Below are 22,072 nucleotides of genomic sequence, written 5' to 3'. Positions count from 1 at the left end.
GGCCATAAAACCACCGAGCATACAGTATAGATTCGCTAGAAAGATCGGAGGGGTGAAAAAAAAACTCTAGTTATGAGGGAAGAGAAGATCCTGAGATTATTTTCATTAGAATAGGAGAAGTCAAAGAGGATAATTAATAGATATTTTTAAAAATCATGTAAAGTTTAATAGAGTACTAAGAGGAAATCGTGGAGGTCAGAGGTAGACCTTGGAGGTCATGGGCAGGGCAGAGGGGAGACCATAGAGGGGCTGGTGGGTGTTGGTTTATCCCTGGGTCTGCTGAGGTTTGCTTGTTCTGCTGGAGGAAATGCTTCTGTTCCTCCTGACCCACAAACCATGCTGTAATGCATTTAGCCTTGTGGGTCTGGCCCTTCTTACCTCTTTCCCCAGTCCTGTGAAACCCAAATTAGTTAAAAATAAAAATCATTAAAATGGAAGATGTAGCTTTTCTTAAAATTTTGATTTCAATGACCTTTGACCTGAGAGCTGATTGGTTGCCCACGCCCCTGACCTGTCTCTGTTAAAACTGGAAGTGGGCAATTGGCTTGGGGAAAGGGTTTGGAATTTTTACAAATTTTGTTTCCTACCTGCCCCAACTCTTGGGGTTAAAGCTACCCTCAAAGACAGGGCCATCAATTAAAAATTATCACTCGAAGTGTCAGCAAGAGATTAGGAAGCATTTCTTCCAGCAAAGGGTTGTTGGAGCATGAAATTCTTTGCTACAGGGAGTGCTTGAGGCAAAAGGCATTGCAATTTTTAAGATCCATATATTATCTTGAAAAGTAGTGAAAAGACAACCTACAACGTAATATCTTTTTTTGCCTGGCAGAAAGTCAGGACCAGGAGAGGGGGTGCAGACGGTGCCAATCAGCATGACCCAGGGTCTGGGGGTGCCTGGGCTCAGTGTGTTTCAAACAGCTTCTCATCTTCCATACTCAGCAGCCAGAGCTGCAGAACTGAAAGACCGGCTTAAAGAAAGGCAGATCTGTCAGGCTGGGAGTTCCGATATTTTGTAAGCCGGTCTGTCAGCGTCAGGTCAATTTTGCTAGTCACTGTTGCTGCTTCTGACCTATGGGCAGCCTTGCGATTTCATTTTTTTAAATGAAAAGCCGCCAGCAAAGTTGCCCGAAGGCGAGAAGCGACAGCAGCAACTGTGGGGCGGGGGGGGGGGGGGTGCGGAGGTCGTGGGAAGGCCGGAGGTGGGGGTTGTGGTGAGGTTGGAGGGGATGTTGGGGGGAAGTTGAGGGGTGGGGGGAAGTTGGGGGCAGGTTTGAAGGGGAGGTTGGAGAGGTTGGGGGAAAGGTTTGAGAGTGGGTTGGGGGAGGGCCGCTGGAGAGAGATTAGCTAGAATTGTTTTTGTAAATTTAGTGATTTCTTGGCCACTTTCCTAACACGAGTTGATTGTTCTGTGATTAATTATCCTTAGAGAATCAGCATTGGCCCTCCAATTCCATCATTGTTACAACCATTCTGCCTACTGCATGCAGGTGAAATGAAAGTAAGACAAAACTTACATTTATACAGTACCTTTCACCATGTCCCAAATCACTGCGCAGCCCATTCAATACTTTTGAGTTGTAGTCACCTTTATAATGTCGGGAAATGGTGGAGCAGGTTTAAGGGTCTGAATGGCCCACTCCTGCTCCTAATATGTATGTTTGTATGTCATTCTGGGATGGATGAGATTAACTGGCCTAGATGACCTTTGTCATCCATGATTACCTTGTGAACAGACAGTGGAATAATGACTGAAGATCTGTTTAATTTGTTTCTAATGGAAGTTTACTGTGAGCAGGCTTTGTGGGGTGAGATTGCCAGGGCAGGAGTGCATAATGGGGCTCACAGTGAATCAGTAACCTGTTTTACACTGCACATGGGTAGAATTTCACTCTGCCGTGAATTTACAGTCCTGCTGAAGTCAATGGACTTTTGAACAGCTCGCCACAGTTTACAGCCCCGCCCCCACCTTGACAGGGCCAGAAAATTCCACCCCACGATTCTTACCATTCTTATCCATTGACTTCAACCTTGTCCTTTTGTCCACTTGCCTGTTATCCCACTCTGTGGGCAGAATTTTCTCCTCGGCGAGCAGGGGCGGGCCACGTAAAATGACGCACGGTGACATCAGGCATGCGTCCCGACGTCACCATGCGTCATTCCAATCTTCCTTTCGGCGGGCGCACGCCGGAGGCAGCTGCGCGTCCACTGAACCGTCAAAGGCCTGCTAAGGCCATTAATACAACAATCAAACTAATTGACAGGGCTGCCCATCCAACCTTAAGCTTGGCGGGCTGGCGAAGAGCCCAAGCGGCCTTCATGTTTTTCATGAAACCTCATCCACGCGCGGGATCAGGTTTCATGAAGCCTTTATTAAATGAATAAGAACATCTTTTGACAATTCGTCAAAATGTCCCAGCTCATGTGACACTGTCACATGAGGGGACATGTCTGAATAATTTTTATCTTTCCTTTTTTCAAACTTTTAAACTGAACTTAATCTCCCTGAGGCATGGAGCTGCCTCAGGGAGATTTCTGCATTCTTTCACGTTCATGAGCAAAAGAGCGTAGACCCCGACTCTCCCTCCTCCTCCCCGCCCGCATAGGTAGCGCTGAACGCTACAGGGTGCAGGCCACGGGCTTGGTGGGCCTTAATTGGCCCACCCACGTAAAATGGCGGCGCGCAGGTAAATCCTGGGTGACAATCGGCTCCATGCCCGCACCCAACCAGCCCACTCGACAGGCAGAAGATTCTGCCCTATGTTTGTGTTTTTTATGAATTTTTCGAGGTATTGAAATATCATGATGAAGTTGTGTTGATTAGTAGATATTGAAGGTGTAATATAGTGAGAAGCAGCAATCAACAGAGTCTTTAGCCTTCTGATCACGGGACGTATACAATTGTGAACTATTCAGTATTTGTTCTTTGACCTCTTAAAAGTTCTGTTGCACAGACACAGCTGAGGGCCTGGATACTGGAGAATACCAGCGCCCATGAATTTTCTCTCTGGCCCTGGGGTAAGTAGTAGACATATCTCTAATTTATAACAACCTATGACAGGAATGCGAGACAGCACATGAAGATTGTTCTAAAATTTTAATGCAGTAATATTAATCCCAATTTTGCAAGCCACTCTCAAAGGTTTAGAGATTAAGTTAGGATGCAATTGGTCAAAAACACCAGACAGAGAAGTGGTGAACAAATATCTTAAAGGCTAGCTGTCCATAAAAGGGAAGAAAGTTAGTGAGTGTGGCAGGAAAAGAAATTGTGACTGAAATAGACTGACAGCTTAGCATTGATGTGACTCTTCACAAGGCCCAGATGTGTAAAGGTATTTCATGCTTCCTCAAAGTTAATTGGTAATCAGTTGATTCTTTACGTGAATGCTTCATGACTCATTTTTCTCTCTTCTGTGTTCTTACTTTCTCTTCTTTCACACAGATCAGGAACACTGCTATTGGAGTGCAACAAGCAAGTCTTATTTAATAAAAAAATGACTTATCTCGAGGTGCTGACTTCTAGAATATCAGCTTAATTACACTGCCATTAAAGAAAAAAACAAATCTGTGTTCTCGTGATCTTTTCACTCCATTGGGAAAATTCAGTTTTCTGAACTGTTCAGTTGAATTATGATGACTTATGGATTTGATATTGTGCTGAAGGTTTCTAATTATATATTTGAACTGGTTTCAACGTGCAAAGTCTTAAGGAAAGCAATGAAGCAGATGATAGGTTAATGTTTTATTTGTTTTAAATATTTAAAGAGGCAAAACAAATCAGCTTAGCAATTACACGATGAAGTATACACTGGGTTATTCCAAAAATACCAGTCTCTAACTCAGAAGCAATCAATGACAAGGAAGTGAGCCACCACAACAATTACAATTTGGCTCATATTGACTGCAGTGGTGACGCACTAAAATTGCAGATGATGCCAAGTTGAGTGGGACTATCTGAAAAAAGGAATAAAATTCTGGGCTATCTGTAGAATCTTAGTAACCAGTTAGATGAGCTAGAAACTTAATATTGGAATTATTCAAATACAATTAGATGACACTATGGGAGAGATTGACATAGCAGGTCCGCTAGATCAAATGGCCTTTATGTTACATACTTGAAAGCTCTTATGAGCTATTTTCATGCTATATGCGTAGTGCCCTAAATATGGGTGCAGATTTTCAATTTCAACTTCTGCTATAAATCAAACTGACTGTACCTGCTGTGCAGTGCCAAGCAGTCTAATGCTTTAAATAAACTTGGCAACTTCTGTGATTGTTCTCCCAACATTGTACTGACCTAATACAATATTAATATTAATTGAATGCTGATTAACAAATCCTTATTAAATAAAAGTGACATGCCAATGCATATAAATGCACTGCATTGATTGTTTTCTGACTAACATCACTGACACATTCTACAGAAAGTCCTGAGAAAGTTCAAAACATTTTATATAAAGAATTAGACAACCTTGCATAAGAGTGCTCTCCCAAATATCTATAGGTATTTCAAAAAATGACATTGGAGGACATTCATTTCTACAAAGTCATGCTGATAAATTTGCACTACGGTGCCAACAATAGAGCAACATGACATTACCAGTTTAATACCACTGGAACAGAAAATGATTAGGTTAAAGCTCGCAGTACCTTTTTTCAAGCTGCCAGCCTTGGAATTTTATAAACCAATCAGTGAAGCTCAGGCTGGCTTCACTTTTAGTGGCTCTATCAGAAATGTTCCCGTTGATAATTTTGGCAATATTTACATTGTACCTCATATCTTAATCAGAGGAACTTAGAAGTGCTTTTATCAATTGAATGAATATGAAGCACAATATCTTAAGAAAAACATAAATGAAGCAAAGTCAAATTATTTAAAGTATTACTTGGGGGAAGATGTCCAACAATGCTTCAATTTTTGTCATCTTCCTAGGTCATGCTTCATTCTATGTTGTGCCATTGAGCTAAACTTAATTAGGTAATGAAGTGGAGATACCTTATGACATAAAATTGACAATCTCCTACAAACGGCACAATGGCTCACCGGCAAAGCTTATACTGCCTCCCTAAAGGACAGAGAATTATTTTGGTTTTGGATAGAGTACTCATTCTGCTGCACAGTCTCACAACAGCAATAAAAGGAGTTCATCATTAAAGAGATTAGTAAATAAATTGTGTACCATTGTTTCAGTTCAGTAGGGCAGACAACTATGTAACTCCCTGTAGTAGAAGCAATTAATCAAATAAATCAATCAAATAGTGAAATCACAAACATTAAACTGTTCTTGTTAATGCTTGACCATAAATCAGTTATACATTAATACAGTTTTAAGGCGAATAAGCCTGAAGATAATGTATAGTACTGATAATGGGAATAGTTTTATTTATGGAAAATGAATCAGTTCTAATCTATAGTTACAAATCGAATTTTTCATGGTATGTATCCTTTTTTCTGAATAGACTTTTGTGCTTAGGTATTGCCTTTGAGATGGTATTTTTATCAATATGTCTTAATTAATTGGATAATTAGTGATGATGAATTGTAAGTTATTGTTATGACTGCACAATTTAAGCTTTATGCATGGACTCTGCAGATGATATGGTGTTTGCAACATTTCAGGTGTGAAATTAAAATGTGAATAACTGGCCTTTTTTAAGACATATTATATTTCTCTTTTTATTCCACCTTAACTGTCTTGAAATTATTTAGTCCTTCAAATCCCACTTATAACAAGATTGATAAGTTAAATGATGCTGTCATCTGCCAATTTTTGTGTTCTGCAGCCAGCAAAAATGATTCATGTTTACTTGAATACCAGCTAATTATAGCAACATTACATTAACCTGTTCGGCTGTAAAGGCATTATTTTACATTCAAGATAGTTTTTGTTCCCAAGAATTAGCTGAAGGTGAAAGATGTGCCATTTCAACCCCTGCTGTATGTACCAATATCCCTCAAAATAATTTCTCTCACCTTATCCACATGACCCTTCAATACTCCATTCTGAGGTCCTTCATATTCATTTGCTATGCTACCCTTTAAGGAAATGAATTCGCAAACAGAGGGCAGAATCGTCCCAGATTTGCACTAAATGTGGTGGCGGGGCGAGTAAAACGACATTTTACCAGCCAGCAGTAATGGCGGGTTTTCACGCTGTATCATCCTAAGTCATTAGTTATGCACTCCCGGGAAACATGTCATTTCCATGGCGGACGGGCTCTCATTCACCCGCTACACCATCGCCTCACTGCTGCATCATGCCAGGTGCCATGTTTAAAGTCCAGGTGTGCGCACAAGTCTCAGTGCTTCCAGCCCAGGACTGTAGGGTAGATGTCCACAAAAGGCAAAAAGACTACAGCCCGCAGATTTAGTGACGTATCACTGAAATGTCGTTTGGATGCCTTGGAAGCCTGCTGTGATGTCCTCTACCCCCACTTTGGCTGTAGGATGGGCAGTGGCGTGACCAATTAGGCTTGGGAGGCAGTGGTAGTGGTGATCAGTGCCAATGCTGCACAGAAGAGGTTGGCCATCCAATGCAGATAGAGGATGAATAATCTCATCTAAGCAGCCAGGATATGGCAACCATCTCATCACTCTAAACTCCCACACTCAAGCCCACCATACATTCACTGGCATCTCACTCACTGCCAGTTCAAAGGACATCACCACCCATTCTCACACACATACTCTCACATAAAATCTGGCCTCATCTCCTCTGGAGGCTGCCTCATCAACCCTCACCAACTTGAGGTCACTTGCATAGATCAACATGTGCCCCCACAAACACCCTGGGGTGCCCTCCTTTCCCAGTACAACCCTTGCCCTGCAGCCTCTTCCCTTGCCTAAGGCCACTTCTGCCCCTAAGCAAGCGCTAGCCATTGAAAAGCCACCCACATTTGGCTGATTTGGTAGGTAGAGACTTGCCCCCTGAAAGCGATGTGGTGCTGTCTGTGATGACTGAGAGTGCTGACTGAAACAAGGTAGCCAAACAAATCTTGAAGTCCTGAGCAAAGTGCAGCCCGCCAGGTGCATGTTGCTTATGTGCTGTTCAGAAACGCATCAGCGTGTTTTCACGCCGATCTGGGTGGACAATTTTAATACATCAAGTTATTTACACATATCAATTATTTACAAAGTCAGTCTCTCTGGGGGGGGGGATTATTTATGTGTGTAGAATGTCTCAGCTCTACAGTTTCTGAAGTTTCCTATGGAATCTCCCTTACTGAAGTCGCCTCAGCATCTGGTTCTACAGCAGGTACTGGTAGATTTGTTTCTTTGAAGCTTTCAGGTACAGTCAGCCCTTCAAACACATTTGTACTTGGTTGAGTTCTTCCAACAGGAAATGTTGATTCAGTCTCAAAAACTGGTGGAATTAATTCTGGATATTTGGTTTCTCCACTTCGTATGTGATCCATATGTCTTCTTGTTATTTGTTCTCTGACTTTCACATGGTATTTCACTGAACAACCATGCTGGTCCTGCTCTAAAATTTTGCACAAATACTTTCTCTCCTACATTAAATGCTCTGTCCCGACTGTGACAATCATGTCCCATTTTCTGATTTTCCTGCTTTCTTTCTACCTCCGCAACCCCATCCCCCCCCCACCCAAGTTTGGTATAATTAGGCTCAGTCTTGACCGGAGATAGCTCTTCACCAACAATTCCACAGATGTGACACCTGCTGTCAAATGAGGGGTGGTTCTATAATGGGAATGCTAAGTTAGTCGCAATCGAATCCCCAGATAATTTCTTCATACCAGATTTGAATGTCTGAACTGTTCTCTCGGCGAGTTCGTTTGAAGAAAGGTGGTAAGGAGGTATTTTCACATGAGCAGTACCATTGAGACTTGTAAATCATTTAAATTCAGCACTTGTGAATACTGTTCCATTATCTGGCACTAGCACTTCAGGTAATCCATTTACAGCGAAGCTTTGTCGTAGCTTGTCTATTGTAGCTGAAGATGTGGGTGACCTCACTTCATATGCATCCATCCATTTTGAATGAGAGTCTATGATAAGGAAAAACATTGTTCCCATGAAAGGTCCCACATAGTCGCCATGTACTCACACCCAGGGCCTTCCTGACCACTACTGGGGGTGTAAAGGGGCTGTTACAGGTAATTATTTGCACTTGTTGACGCTGCATACAACTTCTCACTAAGTTTTCTATTTCTCCATCCATTCCCGGCAACCACATATAGCTACATGCCTGGAACTCTGGAAATTCTGCGATGTGCACCATGAAGTTCAGATAATAATGGTTTTCGCCCTTTTGGAGGAACAATCACACAAGTTCCCCACAATAAAAAACCTTCCTGGCTGGTTGTCTCGTATCTTCTCCGGAAATGCGGCTTCATTTCATCAGACTTTTGTGTTTTGACCAACCATAAAGAATGTGATTTCTCACTTTGGATAAGACTGGGTCTCGGTTCGTCCTATCTCTAATTTGTTTTGCACATATCGGTGATGAGTCCAGGAAGATCAACAACAAGACATATTCCTGAGGAATTGGAACATCCTTGTCTTTTACTTGCAAGGTAGACGACTGAGTTCATCAGCCTTGGCAATTTGGCTTCCAGGCTGTGAATAAAAGTATACAAATACACTGCTAAGATCAACGCCCATCTTTGTAGTCTTGCTAAAGCTATAGGAGGTATAGCCTTATCTTCACCGAAAAGCCCTAATAATGGCTTGTGGTCTGATTTAATAGTAAAATGACAGCCATGTACATACTGATTAACCTTTTTAACACCGAAAATGATTGCCAGGGCTTCTTTTTCAATTTGTGAATATTTTTTCTCTGTTGCACTAAGTGTTCTTGACACATGTCCTATAGGTCATTCTGACCCATCATCCACTCTTTAGGAGAGCACTGCTCCCGATCCATAAGGTGATGCATCACATGTTAATGTCAACTCCTTTGGATCAAAATGTACGAGCAGTGTAGTTAACTGTAGAAACTTTTCACTTTTGTGAAAACTTCTTTTTGTGGTGTTTGCCATGACCACCTCTGGTTTATCTTGATTAAGTAATATAATGGTGCCATTACTGTCAATAAATTAGGCAAGAAATGTCCATAGTAATTGATCATTCCCAAGAATGATTTCAATTCAGATGTATTCCTTGGTGCCGGACCTTCTTTAATGGCTTTTACTTTTTCTTCAACTGGATGTAAGCCTTGTGAATCGGCCTTGTGACCTGGGTAAGCTACCTCTTTTGCCTGGAATGTGCACTTTTCCTTTTTCAATCTCACTCCAACCAGCAAAAATCATTTCAGAACTTCTTCCAAGTTCATCAAATGTTTTTTTTCAGTGAGTCCAGTCACGAGAATGTCATCCAAATAAACTACAACATGGGGAAATCCCTGTTGTAAACTTTCCATGATTCTTTGGAATATGGCGCAAGCAGAAGACACACCAAATGGTAAAAGGGTGTATTGGTACCATCCCTTATGTGTATTTATACTGACAAACTTCCAGGATGCCTTCTCTAATTCCAATTGCTGGTAGGCATGACTCATATCTAAATTCATGTAAACCTTTCCACCTGCCAGTTTTGTATATAAATCTTCTATTTTAGGCATGGGGTGTTTAACCAATTTTGCCACTGTTAACTATTAATTTATAGTCCCTACACATTCAAATGTTTTGGTTAGGTTTGAGAACAGGTACAATTGGAGCTGCCCACTCTGAAAATTGTACTGGCTGTATCACTCCCAGTTTTTCTAATCTGTCCAGTTCAGCATCTACCTTATCCCCCATTGCACAGGGTTTTGCCTTCATGAATCTTGGGGTTGCCTCTGGATCTACATGGATTTTTGCTTGTAGCCCCTCAATTTTTCCAATCCTTCCTTGAAAACTAAGGCATATTTTTGTATTAATTGTGAAAGCCCATTGGTTCTCAGTTGGAAGATTTCAGTCCTTTCTAATTTAATTTCTTTCAGTCAGTTTCGTCAGAAGAGACTAGGTCTCTCGCCTGCTACTATCATCAAGGCTAATTTCACTGTTTGACCTTCATAGTTTACTGTGACTTTACATGCGCTCTAGACTTGTATGTCTTCTCCTGTGTAAGTTTTTAATTTTACATCAGTTCCTTCTAAATTCCCCATGATTCAGGTATTTGAACGTATGCTCACCTATCACCGTAGTGGCTGCTCCAGTATCCACTTCCACTTTGAAAGGCTTCTAATTCACTCTCCTGGTCACTTAGATAGTCTCCGTTCTCCCTACCTTTAAATTATACAGTGAATAGATATCAGCATCTATTACTTCAGGCTTTTCAATACTGTTTATCTAATTGAGTTTTTGCTTTTGTCTGAAAGTCTGCCTGATTCTGTCTTTACAATGTCTCATGAGGTATCCATTTCGATGGCAGAGGAAACATTCAATCTTTTGAAACTGTTTCTCATTACAGGGCCGTCTGCTTTCACCTCTGTCACTATTATGCCATGTTTTTGGTGCAAAGTTTCCTTTCTTAATTTGTCTGCTAGCGGTGGCTGCTTCCCGCTTCAGAACAAAGCTCTGTCCTTTTATGTTTTTTTTGTTGAAGCCCCATGCCCAAATGGAGCACAGCGCCATTTTGCACTTCTCGAATGGCTTCTGAGTCTCGCACTGCATCTTCCATTGCAACAGCGATTTCCATTGCCCTCTGAAAATCTAGATTTGATTCAGCCAACAGTCTCTTTTGAATCATGTTTTTGTTTATACCACACACCAAATGATCTCTCAGCATATCATTGATAGAAGCAGCAAACTCGCAATATTCAGTTAATTGCTTCAGACTCGCCACATAATAAGCAACTGTCTTCCCTGCAGTTCTACTTCTTGAGTTAAATTTAAACTGTTGCATTGTCACCGACGGCTTGAGCTGGGAATGACTCCTTACAAGGTGCACTAAGTCATCAAAACTTTTCAAGCCTGGGGTACTGAGCGCCAACGGATTCCGAATTAGTCCATATGCCTCACTCTCAAATGTGGACAGAATGATCTGGCGCCTCTTCTCCTCCCCCACAATGTCGTTCACCTGGAAGTGGGCAGAAAATTCACCCCGTCGGGTGGGGGGGGGTGGGGGGGGGGGGGGGGTTGTGCAAGGGTGGGCAGGGGTGGGCACAAACCCGATCGGCGCCCTCGATCGGGACCGCGCCACCATTTTACGTGGGCAGGCCAATTAAGGCCTGCCCAGACTAATGCTCACCCAGAAGCGCTGAGCACTCCCTGTGCGGGCGGGGGGCGATTCCCTGAGTCAGGGCCTGAGCTCTTTTGCGCATATGCACGAAAGAGCGCAGAAATCTCCCTGAGGCACAGAGAAAATTTTTATTGAACTTTTAAACATTTCATGAAACCTCATCCCGCCTGTGGATGAAGGTTCCATAAAAAAGGCGAAGGCTGCCTGGGCTCTTTGCCTGTCCGCCAACCTTAAGGTTGGATGGGCAGCTCATTTAATTATTTCAATCAGTTTTTTAACTGGCCTTAATAGGCCTTTGACAGTTTGGCAGAGGGTGCAGCCGACTCGGTTGTGCGCCCGCCGAATTAAAAATCTAAATGACGCGCGGTGATGTCGGGACACCCGCCTGACATCACCGCGCATCATTTTACGCGTTGGCGAGCGGGCCCCGCCCCCGCTCGCCGACCTGAAAATGCTACCCAGTGAGACCTGTCGTCCGAGGTTGAATCAAAAGGCTTCACTCTTCCAAATTGCGGTGTGGTCTGAGGGGATTACTTCAATGCTCAGAATGAAATTTTCTTTTACTTATGGCTACCGTACGAGATACGGCCTGACTTTGATTCTCTCGAATTCTTTTGTTTTTTTACACTTTTTATCTCGTTTTTCCATGGCTTTTTGTGATTTTACTCTCGTCTCCAGTTTGTTGGCTCCAGTGCTCTTGGTTTGTTGGGGCTAAAGGATTCGGGTTGCACACTTCTTTCAGGGTGACCAAGTTGGTACGGAGACAGAGAACTTCAGGAGATCGTTTTTAGAATAAACGTGCTGTTAATTTACAAACTAAACTTTACAGCTATACTTGTGTGCTCACTAAAACTCTCTCTTCACTCATTAGTGACTAACTTAAGACTCTGCACATAGAGATAGCACACTACTCAGCTATTGGATATTAAGATCATGTGCCCTTACATTACATTGCTTGTCTTAAAGGTATTTAAAATATCAGATTACTACAGTTTCCTAAGGGCATTAGTGAAGCAGATGGGCTTTTGCAAGAGGCAATGATAGCTGTCATAGTTACCAATAGATTCATACTCCAGATTTATTAAGTGAATTTAAATTCCACCAGCTACCATGGTATGATGTGAACCCATATCCCCAGAGCATTAGCCTGGGCATCCTTAAATACGGGGCCTTTAAAACAACGTTGCTCAATGTGCAGAATACAACCATGATCCTTGGGTACCTCGTAGGACTATATTGCAGGCTGTCTCCATATTCATCCAAGAGCTTAAAGCATATGTTCAGCACACTAATGATGTGCTTAATTATCATTCAGATTGCTTCATGGAGTTCCTTGTACCAATGATCACCTTGTGCCTTGGGAAGATGCACAGATGTTTTCACTCATTTCTGCAGTGGATCATCTTCATCTCCCAGGAATTGCCAAAGTTTTCTCAGTGGATACTGTTGACATATTGGTTTCTCTAAAATAAATGCTTTTTGGCAGTTACAAAGGATTGCTGGCAAGCATTGTTGAGAGAGATAGAAAGATGGACAGCTCTACTCATCATTGCTGCCCTTGTGAAGTAATTGAATGCCTTGCTGCACTGAAACTAGGTGTTTGGGGCGATGCTGACTGAGGGTGATGCTGCTGGGGGAGAGAAGGGCGGGAGGGGGATGAAGCTGGCACTGACCCTTTCAGACATCTCTGCCCAGGCCTGCTGGATAGTCACCCTAGGTAAGCTCCTGCAGATACTGGAACAATACCACCATCCTTGCACTGCCCTCCTCCAAATCCTCCTGGAAGGCATCCGAAAACACGAGCTTGCTCCTCCACTCATTTCAGAGAATTCCCCCCTTGCAGCAGTGTGACAGCAAAATACAAAAGCAGAGAATTGGGCCTCGCTTTAAGAGGTCCTTCCCTGCTTTAAGTAGGTCCTGGGAGCCCCACCATAAACTGTGCTGAGAAAATCACAGGCTGCCCGCTTCTCAATGTGATCGAGTAGGCAGCCCATCAATACATCACTTCAAATAACATTGTCGAGGGCAAGATTGTTTGCCTGTCAGCCTCAGCCCTGGCCTGCCTGATTCCCACCCTGACTTAATATTGGGGGTTTTGTGCTTCCAGTGGTTTTCATCTGGACCTGCTGTGAGCCTTCTGTCTCTGTTTCCAGTTTCCTTTAGTCACCTGCCTTTTTCCTTAACTCACTCACCATTTTAGCTTTTGCTTGCTGTTATGACTTTTTAATGTCTCCAAAATGCTTCACTTCCTTATCAGCTGCTTTTCTTTGGTGTAGTTTGCAGATTATTCGAGCTACTAACTTCATCCATTGTGATTACAATACCTGGCATGGCCTGATGTCCCCTCCCCCATTTCGATCCGGATTCCCCTAAAGTCCTACATGACTTTCAACTTTCAGTTCTGAAGGAGCGTTCTGCCCAAAGCACTGACTTTTTATTCTCTACAGATACTGACTGATCTGATGTCCATTTCTAGCAGTTTTAGCTTTCTAGCATTCTCAGTGTTTTTCCTTTTTAAGTGCACTTATCAACAGGGCTAACAAGACAACCAGACATGTGTGTTTATGTAATAGAGCAGTTTATAAACCTGCTCTGAGCAAGTCTCTATTCCCCACATGATAGAAGTCTTCAGTCATGGTTTTGAGCTGACAGTTGCTTTTATTGCGCCCACTCTCTAATAATTGGCTAAATTGTTAGATTTTGATACTGTGCTGAAATGGGGTTGCACTTAACCAAACATAAAAATCTAAAACATAAATTTCCTCATAATTTCCCATTTCCTACTTGCTTCAACAAGTTGAGGTGTTGACAAGTGAAAGATGTTCTCCCGATCCATCCTCTATACTACTGAATTATGCCTTTCATGGTATATGATTCTACTAGAATTTCACCATTAACTACTTGCCAGGGTTCATGACATCTCTTGCTGCTGCTTGATGTCAGCCATCTTAGAGGCAGTTCACCTGAAGAACAGTCAATCGTTTAGCAAATCGAGACAAAATTGTGAATAGGGCACCAGTGGGAAATAGCCATTCAAACAAATTGGGGAAAATTGACAAGAAAGAAGGATGCTTTTCTGGATCTGGGTGAATTAATATAAACACTAATAGCCCAACAAACAATAGTTGAATATACTCCAAGATGAGTGGAAATTAAGATGTGTAATAAAGATGTGATCTCTAGAAGGACAAGAGCAGGAGATGTATGAGAACACCGTCACCCTCAAGTTCCTCTCCAAGTCACTCACCATCCTAACTTGATGATATATCTCTGCTCCTTCATCATCATTGGCCCAAAAGCCTGTAACTCTATACCTAATAGCATTGTGGGAACACCTTCCCAGCTCCAGTGGTTCATGAAGAAGGTCCACCAACATCTTCTCAAGGCTAAGTATTGATGGGCAATAAGTGTTGGACTTACTAGTGATGCTCATATCTCAAGAGCAAATTTTTAAAAATTGAAAATTTCCCTAAACTATTGAATTCAAGAAACTATGTGGGGCTGGATTTTACTGGGCCACACCCCCATCCACACCGGAAGGAAAGTCGGCTGGTAGAGGACTCTGATTGGTCAGCAGCTCCAGCAATCCTAGCGCCAATGGCTCATTCGTGGGCACTGCCAGGACTGCAAGCAGGAACAAGAAGAAGGCCCAATGGATCCCGGAGTGAGGTAAGTCTGGCGTATTGGGTGGGGAGGCTTTGCCAGCTTAGGGAGGGGGAGCAGGGTGTTGGGGGTGGTGGGTTATGGAGAGCAGGTGGGTGCGAAGAAAGTGAGGGTACTATCTTAGGGGGCTGCCCCCTAATGCACAAAGGGTTCCCCCCGATGACAGTAACCACCTTCCTTCACACCCTTTTAAAAACATTTTTCCAAAAACGGCCTGCCCACACCTGCCCGACTGCTCACGCTAACTGTATTATGGCATGTACACCACATTATTGAGGTCAATTGGCTAGTTAACAATTGATTAACAATTATTATTTACACATGGCAGGTGGGCCCACATACTGTGTTTTGGGGATGAGCTCAGGGGTGGGTGGGTGGGTGCCTCACCCCACACCTGCACCCCTGCCAAAAATACACTCGGCAGGGGCACATTAAATTCAGTGCTTGTTTTCTGGATTGATTCCAAAAGTAATAAGTACAGGAAAGTTGCAGACATATAACCAATTTTCATCTCCATGGGTGAACCCAGTGGGAGGCAGATACAGTGCACTAATACCTGGTATAGTGGATATACTGAATTATATCGTGGACTATATAGTGGATATAGTCGTCTCAGATATAGTGAACTAGCATCTGTCTATGCCAATGAGCTGGATTTTTCTCTCTGGCCCCATTCATTTTTGAATAATTTTTGGCGAGTGGGAAGCTTTTCCACCGGGCTCCTAAAGTCTGCTATCAATTTTGAGATTTTCTGCAAAACATGATGGAGGTTGGAGTATGCCCACTCATATTTGAGCGAATATATGAAAAATGGGAGAACATTATGAGGTCGGTTTTCATTGCTTTTGTCTGGCATTAACGGGGAATTCAGGCTCAAGTTGCCTCCTGTGGAGATAACTTGGTCTAGGGCCAAGTGGTCCTAGAATAACCTAGAGTGAGTATCTGAGAGCAAGTTATCAGTGAATAAATGCTAAGATAAAAGCAAAAAACTGCGGATGCTGGAAATCCAAAACAAAAACAAAAATACCTGGAAAAACTCAGTGAATAAATGCTGCTTGATACGACTGTTGATGATTCCTTGCAGAGAACATAGAGCTTGAGCACACTCTCCATTCTTATTCTGGAATTGTAAGATTATGTATTTGCTGCATCAATTTTTAAAAATTCGTTCATGAGGTGTGGGCAACATTGGCTAGACCAGCTAGGCTAGGCTAGGATTTATTGCCATCACTAATGTTCAGAGGGTATTTAAAAGTCAACCACATTGCTGTGGACCTGGAGTCACACAAAAGTCAGAAGGTTCCCTTCACTAAAGGGCATTAATGAACCAGGTGGGTTTTTATACAATCAGCAACGGTTTCATGGTCATCATCAGACTTTTAATCCCAGATTTTTATTGGATTAAAATTTCATCAATTGCTGTGGTGAGATCTGAACCCCAGTACCCAGAGCATTACCCAGGGGGTCCCTGGAATACCAGTCCAGTGACAATACCACCTCACCAGTAACTATCCCTGTCATTACTGATCCTTAGCTTAAATGTAAATTGCACTAAGACAAGGTTAATTAAATGATTAAATTTTAATATACATTACTAATGAGATAAACCATCAGGCCTTTCCGAATGTACTTGATATATATTTTGACAGTGAAGGCAACAAGTTCACAGGAAGACCTCATTATACCTAACGTAAATGATATTAATTTTATGAACATTTTTGGCAGGTGGTTTAAAGTACCTTCCAGAGAGGGTCAACAGATGACTTGAACTACTATAATTTGCAAAATTAGCTAAGTCACTTGAATGGCTAAAAATTCAATAGCTCCCGTTTTTCTCATGGGATCATGATACATGAGCAGTCTGTGCCCAGTCCCTTTGAGAAAGGCAGAACACAAATTTCATTTTACCTCCTCGTTTTCATGATTAAAGCATTCAGCAGCGCGTAATCTATGCTGCTGTCTGTTTCAACGTTGAGCAGGGACCTAGGAGAGTGCATAGCTACCATGTGTTTCAGCTACCCTACACCTTTTAAAAGCAGCCTGCCCCTCTTAAAGGACACTTGTTAGAAGGCGCTGCTGCTGACTGTCTGTGGGGCAAGTCGTTGCAAGCAGAAGCGAAATGTGAAGCAACAGGGAAGAGTGCAGTTCTGGGGTTTATGGTGTGGCACTAGAGGCCTCAGTGATGGTGGTTGACAGGAGGGGAAAGGTGACAATTCCACAGGAGGCAAGAAGGCCCCGAAGGAGCAGTCTCAGAAGGGAATGGGAGCAGGTTTCCAGGACGGTCAACTCTCAAGTCTGGCCCTGAGGACCTGGCAGCAATGCTGCTCAATGATCTGACGCGAGTGGTCAAGGTTAGTTAATGCACCTTCAAAGGAACTCTCATACTCACCCCACCGCCAACCTCTCACATTGCTCTATGCACCAGATACCCATTGCTCACCCATCAGCAGTCCCTAGCAATCAGGACTCAGGCATAACATTTGGATACTGCACCTCATTCTCACACAACTGCCAATGAGGCAAGTCTCACAGCCTCCACATATGTGCAGCTGTGGCAGACACAGCATAGTGATACAAAATTACTAACATTCTTCCCCCTCTCTTGCTGGACTTGGCCACATACAAATCCAAGGAAGAGCACACAATGGGCATTGGACACAAATGCCTGCATCTCCTGAGCCTTATGGGGCACTTGATGTGCTGCATTATGGGGCTGGTGACAATACAGCCTATTGCATTTGGCATTGCTAAGAACATTTGAGAATAATAATATGTTCCTACCATATGCCCTTTCTTTACTTCCATTTCCCCTTCATCCTGCTATCTGGTATGAAGTACAAGCTGCTGACGTTGTGACCATGGACGTCTTGCTTTCCACCCCGCCCCACCTTTCCATCAGCCTAACCCTACCCTTCTGATTTTCCGCTTTCAGACACCCAAGACTTGCCGACTGCTCAGCCATAGGACCTCAGGCGGAAGGGAGGGAGAAACCCACATCACCAATGAAGAAGCATTATCATTTACTCTGACACTCTCAGCCACCAAGCTCAGGTTCTGGCACTGCATGAACTTCAGAGGGTGGTATAGGGTCGAGATCAGCATTGTGGTGAGCCACTGGCATGAGTGGAGTGCAGCAAAGCCAGGGGAAAGGGTAGTCTGTGAGCCCGCTCACTGATCACTGAAGGCACAGGCACATTCTGCTACAGGAGACTCAGATGAGGATTTTGATGGAGCAGCCGACAGGCGAATGCACACGAGGCTGTTTGGTACATTGGCAGGCCTGGCAGACAGACTCTTGTCACTGTCAGGTATTGTGAAGGAGACCAGCTCTCTATATGGCACAGGGTTTTATTTGGAGCCCATCCTTTCCACAGTGGAAATGGTGGCTAATTCCTCAACAGCTCTGGCAAGACCGGCCATGATGCAGCATCTGGAAGCCACCTGATGTGCGAGTGCTGCAGTGGAAGCTCATGAGATCAACATAGTGCTGCAGCTATCATCATTACTGAGGATATCTGTGCTGAAAGGGGCTTGCAGGCTCTCACAGTTGACCACCAGCCTGTGCTCCAACTATGACTGTTGAGGTGCCTCGGTGTGGCAAAAGCTTTGCGGTGCATGAAGCTGTTGTCCTCTCTCAGAATGATAACATTCACACTCCCACTACTGCCATTTCACCAGTGCACTTGCTATTCTTTCTCAACCGGCCAGCCCTGACCCCTGCTCCCATGCTCAGGTGGCGCTGTCTAACTTTGGGCTGCTTAAGGATGTCCTGCACGTCTCCTCCACTGAAAGTCAGCAGCCTTTCACCAGCCATGCTGTAGCCACTGGAATAACACTGCACAGGAGCACTAGATAGGCAAATGCACCCAGGCCTAAGGAACCAATGGCTCTGTCATCTTTCTGAACATGGTAAATGATATGTAGTGTTTCCTTATACGAAGAGTATAATAATTTTGATAATTTCTTTAATACGTGAGCCAGGAGTTTTCAGAAAAGTTTGTGGAATGAGCAATACCATAAACATTAAGCACCATCAGTTTAGCATATGAATGTAACAAAAACCTTCTGTTTTTTAATACCTTGAATTTATTTCAATTTAACTAATAACGCATAGGGTGAAATTGATTTTTGACAGTAATGCAAAACGAGTGATACACAATGGGTGGCTTGTTTTATACACCACCCAATTTGAAGCCAATGGTAAAGGAAATCAGGCACATTGACCAATTTCACCCCCACATTCAAACAAGAGACAAAACCATTTATGAAACATCATCGGTGTACTCCACAAGCATCTAAAATGAGTCACCCCTTCGCACAACCATAAAACTGCCATCATTGATTCTTCGGTTACCTCAAAGGATTTAACATTTTTCTTCATCAATGTAAGGACTAGATATTTTTGTGGAATCACTTTCATGGACAGTCTGAAAATAATGCACAAAAAGCAAGACTTCACATATCAATAGATGATTTGTATCGGCATTTGTCACTTGATTTTTGTTCTCCCTGTACCACCTTCAGTTGCAAAGGCCACTTCCACCATCTTTGTTTGCACAATTGGCAGCTTGGTTCAAGAGGGCATAAGAGAGTAGAGTTTATACTTTGGTGCGATCGGTAATTCTGGTACTGTCCCCATTTAAAAAAGTGTATCCTCAATGCAGGCTTCCACTCAAACTCACTCGCATATCATCAAAGGCAAAATCTGCCATGAACCAGCACAACTATAGCAGCATTTGAAATGATATTCTTTATCGAAAGTTGCTTTAAAATATTCCATGGTATATTTAAGAGTGGTAACTTAGTAACGTTTGATTAATACAGACGAAAGTGCATTTACCACAAAAAGTAAGCGTTTTAAGTCAGTGTCAATCCTGCATCTGATTTTAAGTAATTGAAAATGACTTTAAATTAATAAAATAGATATTTTCTAGTTAGGAAAGGGTGCAACAGTTAGTTCTTGTTTTGATTTTAAAAAAATATCATTCAAGATCTTCCATAATGTAGCTGTTAGTATTGTGCCCCAAGTTCCAGCTTAATTCTTCAGAGCCTTCTCAAAGGCCTGTAAGTGCGCACAATCTGTGGAAACTCGCAATGGTGATTAATTCACCCTGGAGGCATGGCCAATTTTGTGGTTGAGATTTGCTTCGAGTGCAATTTTATTTTGAACTAGCACAAAATAGCATAAAAACTTGATTTGCACTGAATGCAATCTGCACTTAAAATTGCGTGATCTCTTGTATCAGTTATATTGATATTGAGGGAATTGCGCTGAAAGAAACCACTACCGTCAAGCAGAAATTCCAGGTCAAGCTGTTTTGTCGGGTTTGACATTCAGGTACAGTTTGACGGAGGATGGAGGATAAGAAATCAAATTCTATGCGGCCAACATGTGAAAGATCTGGAGAACTTTGACATTCAATTTACATACTGGCACGATTGTGACTGACTAAGGATGTACTCAATTCATAATGCATCAGCATATACTGTAACAAATCAGATAGCGGAATTTGTTTTTATATTCTTTCATGGTATGTGGATGTCACTGGCTGGGCCAGTATTTATTGTCCATCCCTAATTGCCCTTGATGAGAGGGCATTTGAGAGTCAACCACATTGCTGTGGGTCTGGAGTCGCATGTAGGCCAGACCAGGTAAGGACAGCAGATTTCCTTCCCTAAAGGACATTATTGAACCAAATGGGTTTTTAAAACAATTGGCAATTGTTTCATGGTCATCATCAGACTTTTAATTCCAGACTTTTATTGAATTCAAATTCCACCATCTGGCATGGTGGGATTTGAGCACAGGACCCCAAAGCATTACCCTGGGCCTCTGGAATACCAGTCCAGTGACCCCGACCTCTCCTAAGAATAAATTATTTATTAAAGCACACTGGTATAATTCCTTTCCTGTACAGTGTAACACACTGTAAAACTGTCCGCAGGTACTGTGGGGACAGCTGACAATAGTTAAGTGGGAGAAGTGTGCCTGTATTATTAAAACCCAGTGTGCAAGTTACACCTTCGTATCTATTTTTGGGCCATTTTTGATGCACACTGGTGTAGCTAATACAACAATGCAATGATGCAAAAGGATTCAACAGGGTAGCTTCAGATAAACTATTTTCTCTGGAGGAATCAAGATTGAGGGGATATAATCTTAAAACTAGAACCAGTTTTAGTTTTTGGACTTCAGAGCTGCCTCAGGGAGATTATTTTGATTTTTTAAAATTTAATAAAGAAAAAAAAAATTAAGACATGTCCCCTCAAGTGCTGGGACATGTCAATGAATTTTATTTAAAATTTTAATTAAACTTTAAAAACCTTCATGAAACCTCATTCCGCCCAAGGATGAGGTTTCATGATAAATGTGAAGGCCGCCTGGGCTCTTTGCCTGCCCCCCCCAACCTTAAGGTTGGACGGGCAGCTCAATTAATCATTTTAATTGGACTTTAAATGGCCTTAATAGGCTTTTGACAGTTTGGTGGGCGCACAGCCGACTCATGTGCACTCCCACCAAACTGAGGGTCTGAATGATGCAAGAACGACGTCACGGCACTTCATTTTACACGTCAGCGAACGGGGCCCACCCCCGCTCACCGACCCGAATGGCCAAAGGGTAATAGAAATCTGGAATTCTTTTCCCAGTTGATGCTGGCACAATTGCAGCTTCAAGACAGCCATCAATAGATTTTTGTTAGCTAAGGGTATCGACTGGTGGTCTTGTGGTGCGGTAGTAGTGTCCCTATCTCTAGAACAGAAGAATCACAGATCACAGAATCACTAAATTGTTACGGTGTGGAAGGAGGCCATTCAGCCCATCGTGTCTGCACCGGCTCTCTGAGCATTTTAACTTAGTGCCAGTCTCCTGCCTTTTCCCCGTAACCCTGCACATTGTTTCTATTTAAATAATCATCCAATGCCCCCTTGAATGCCTCAATTGAACCTGCCTCCACCACACTTCCAGGCAGTGCATTCCGAACCCTAACTACGCACTGTGTGAAAATGTTTTTTCTCACCTTGCATTCACTTCTTTTGCAAAACACTTTGAAATTGTGCCCTCTGATTCTCGATCCATTTACGAGCGGGAACAATTTCTCCATATCTACTCTGCCCAGTAGATCTTGGACACCTCCTCTTAGCCTTCTCCTTTCCATGGAAAACAGTCCCAACTTCTCCAACTTTTCCTCATAACTGGGCCCCACTCCAGGACTTTATGGCTAGGGA

This window comes from Carcharodon carcharias, chromosome 21 (assembly GCF_017639515.1).
Source record: "Carcharodon carcharias isolate sCarCar2 chromosome 21, sCarCar2.pri, whole genome shotgun sequence".
Taxonomy (NCBI): domain Eukaryota; kingdom Metazoa; phylum Chordata; class Chondrichthyes; order Lamniformes; family Lamnidae; genus Carcharodon; species Carcharodon carcharias.
The sequence above is the reverse complement of the archived record's forward strand: the minus strand, read 5'-3'. Positions refer to the sequence as shown.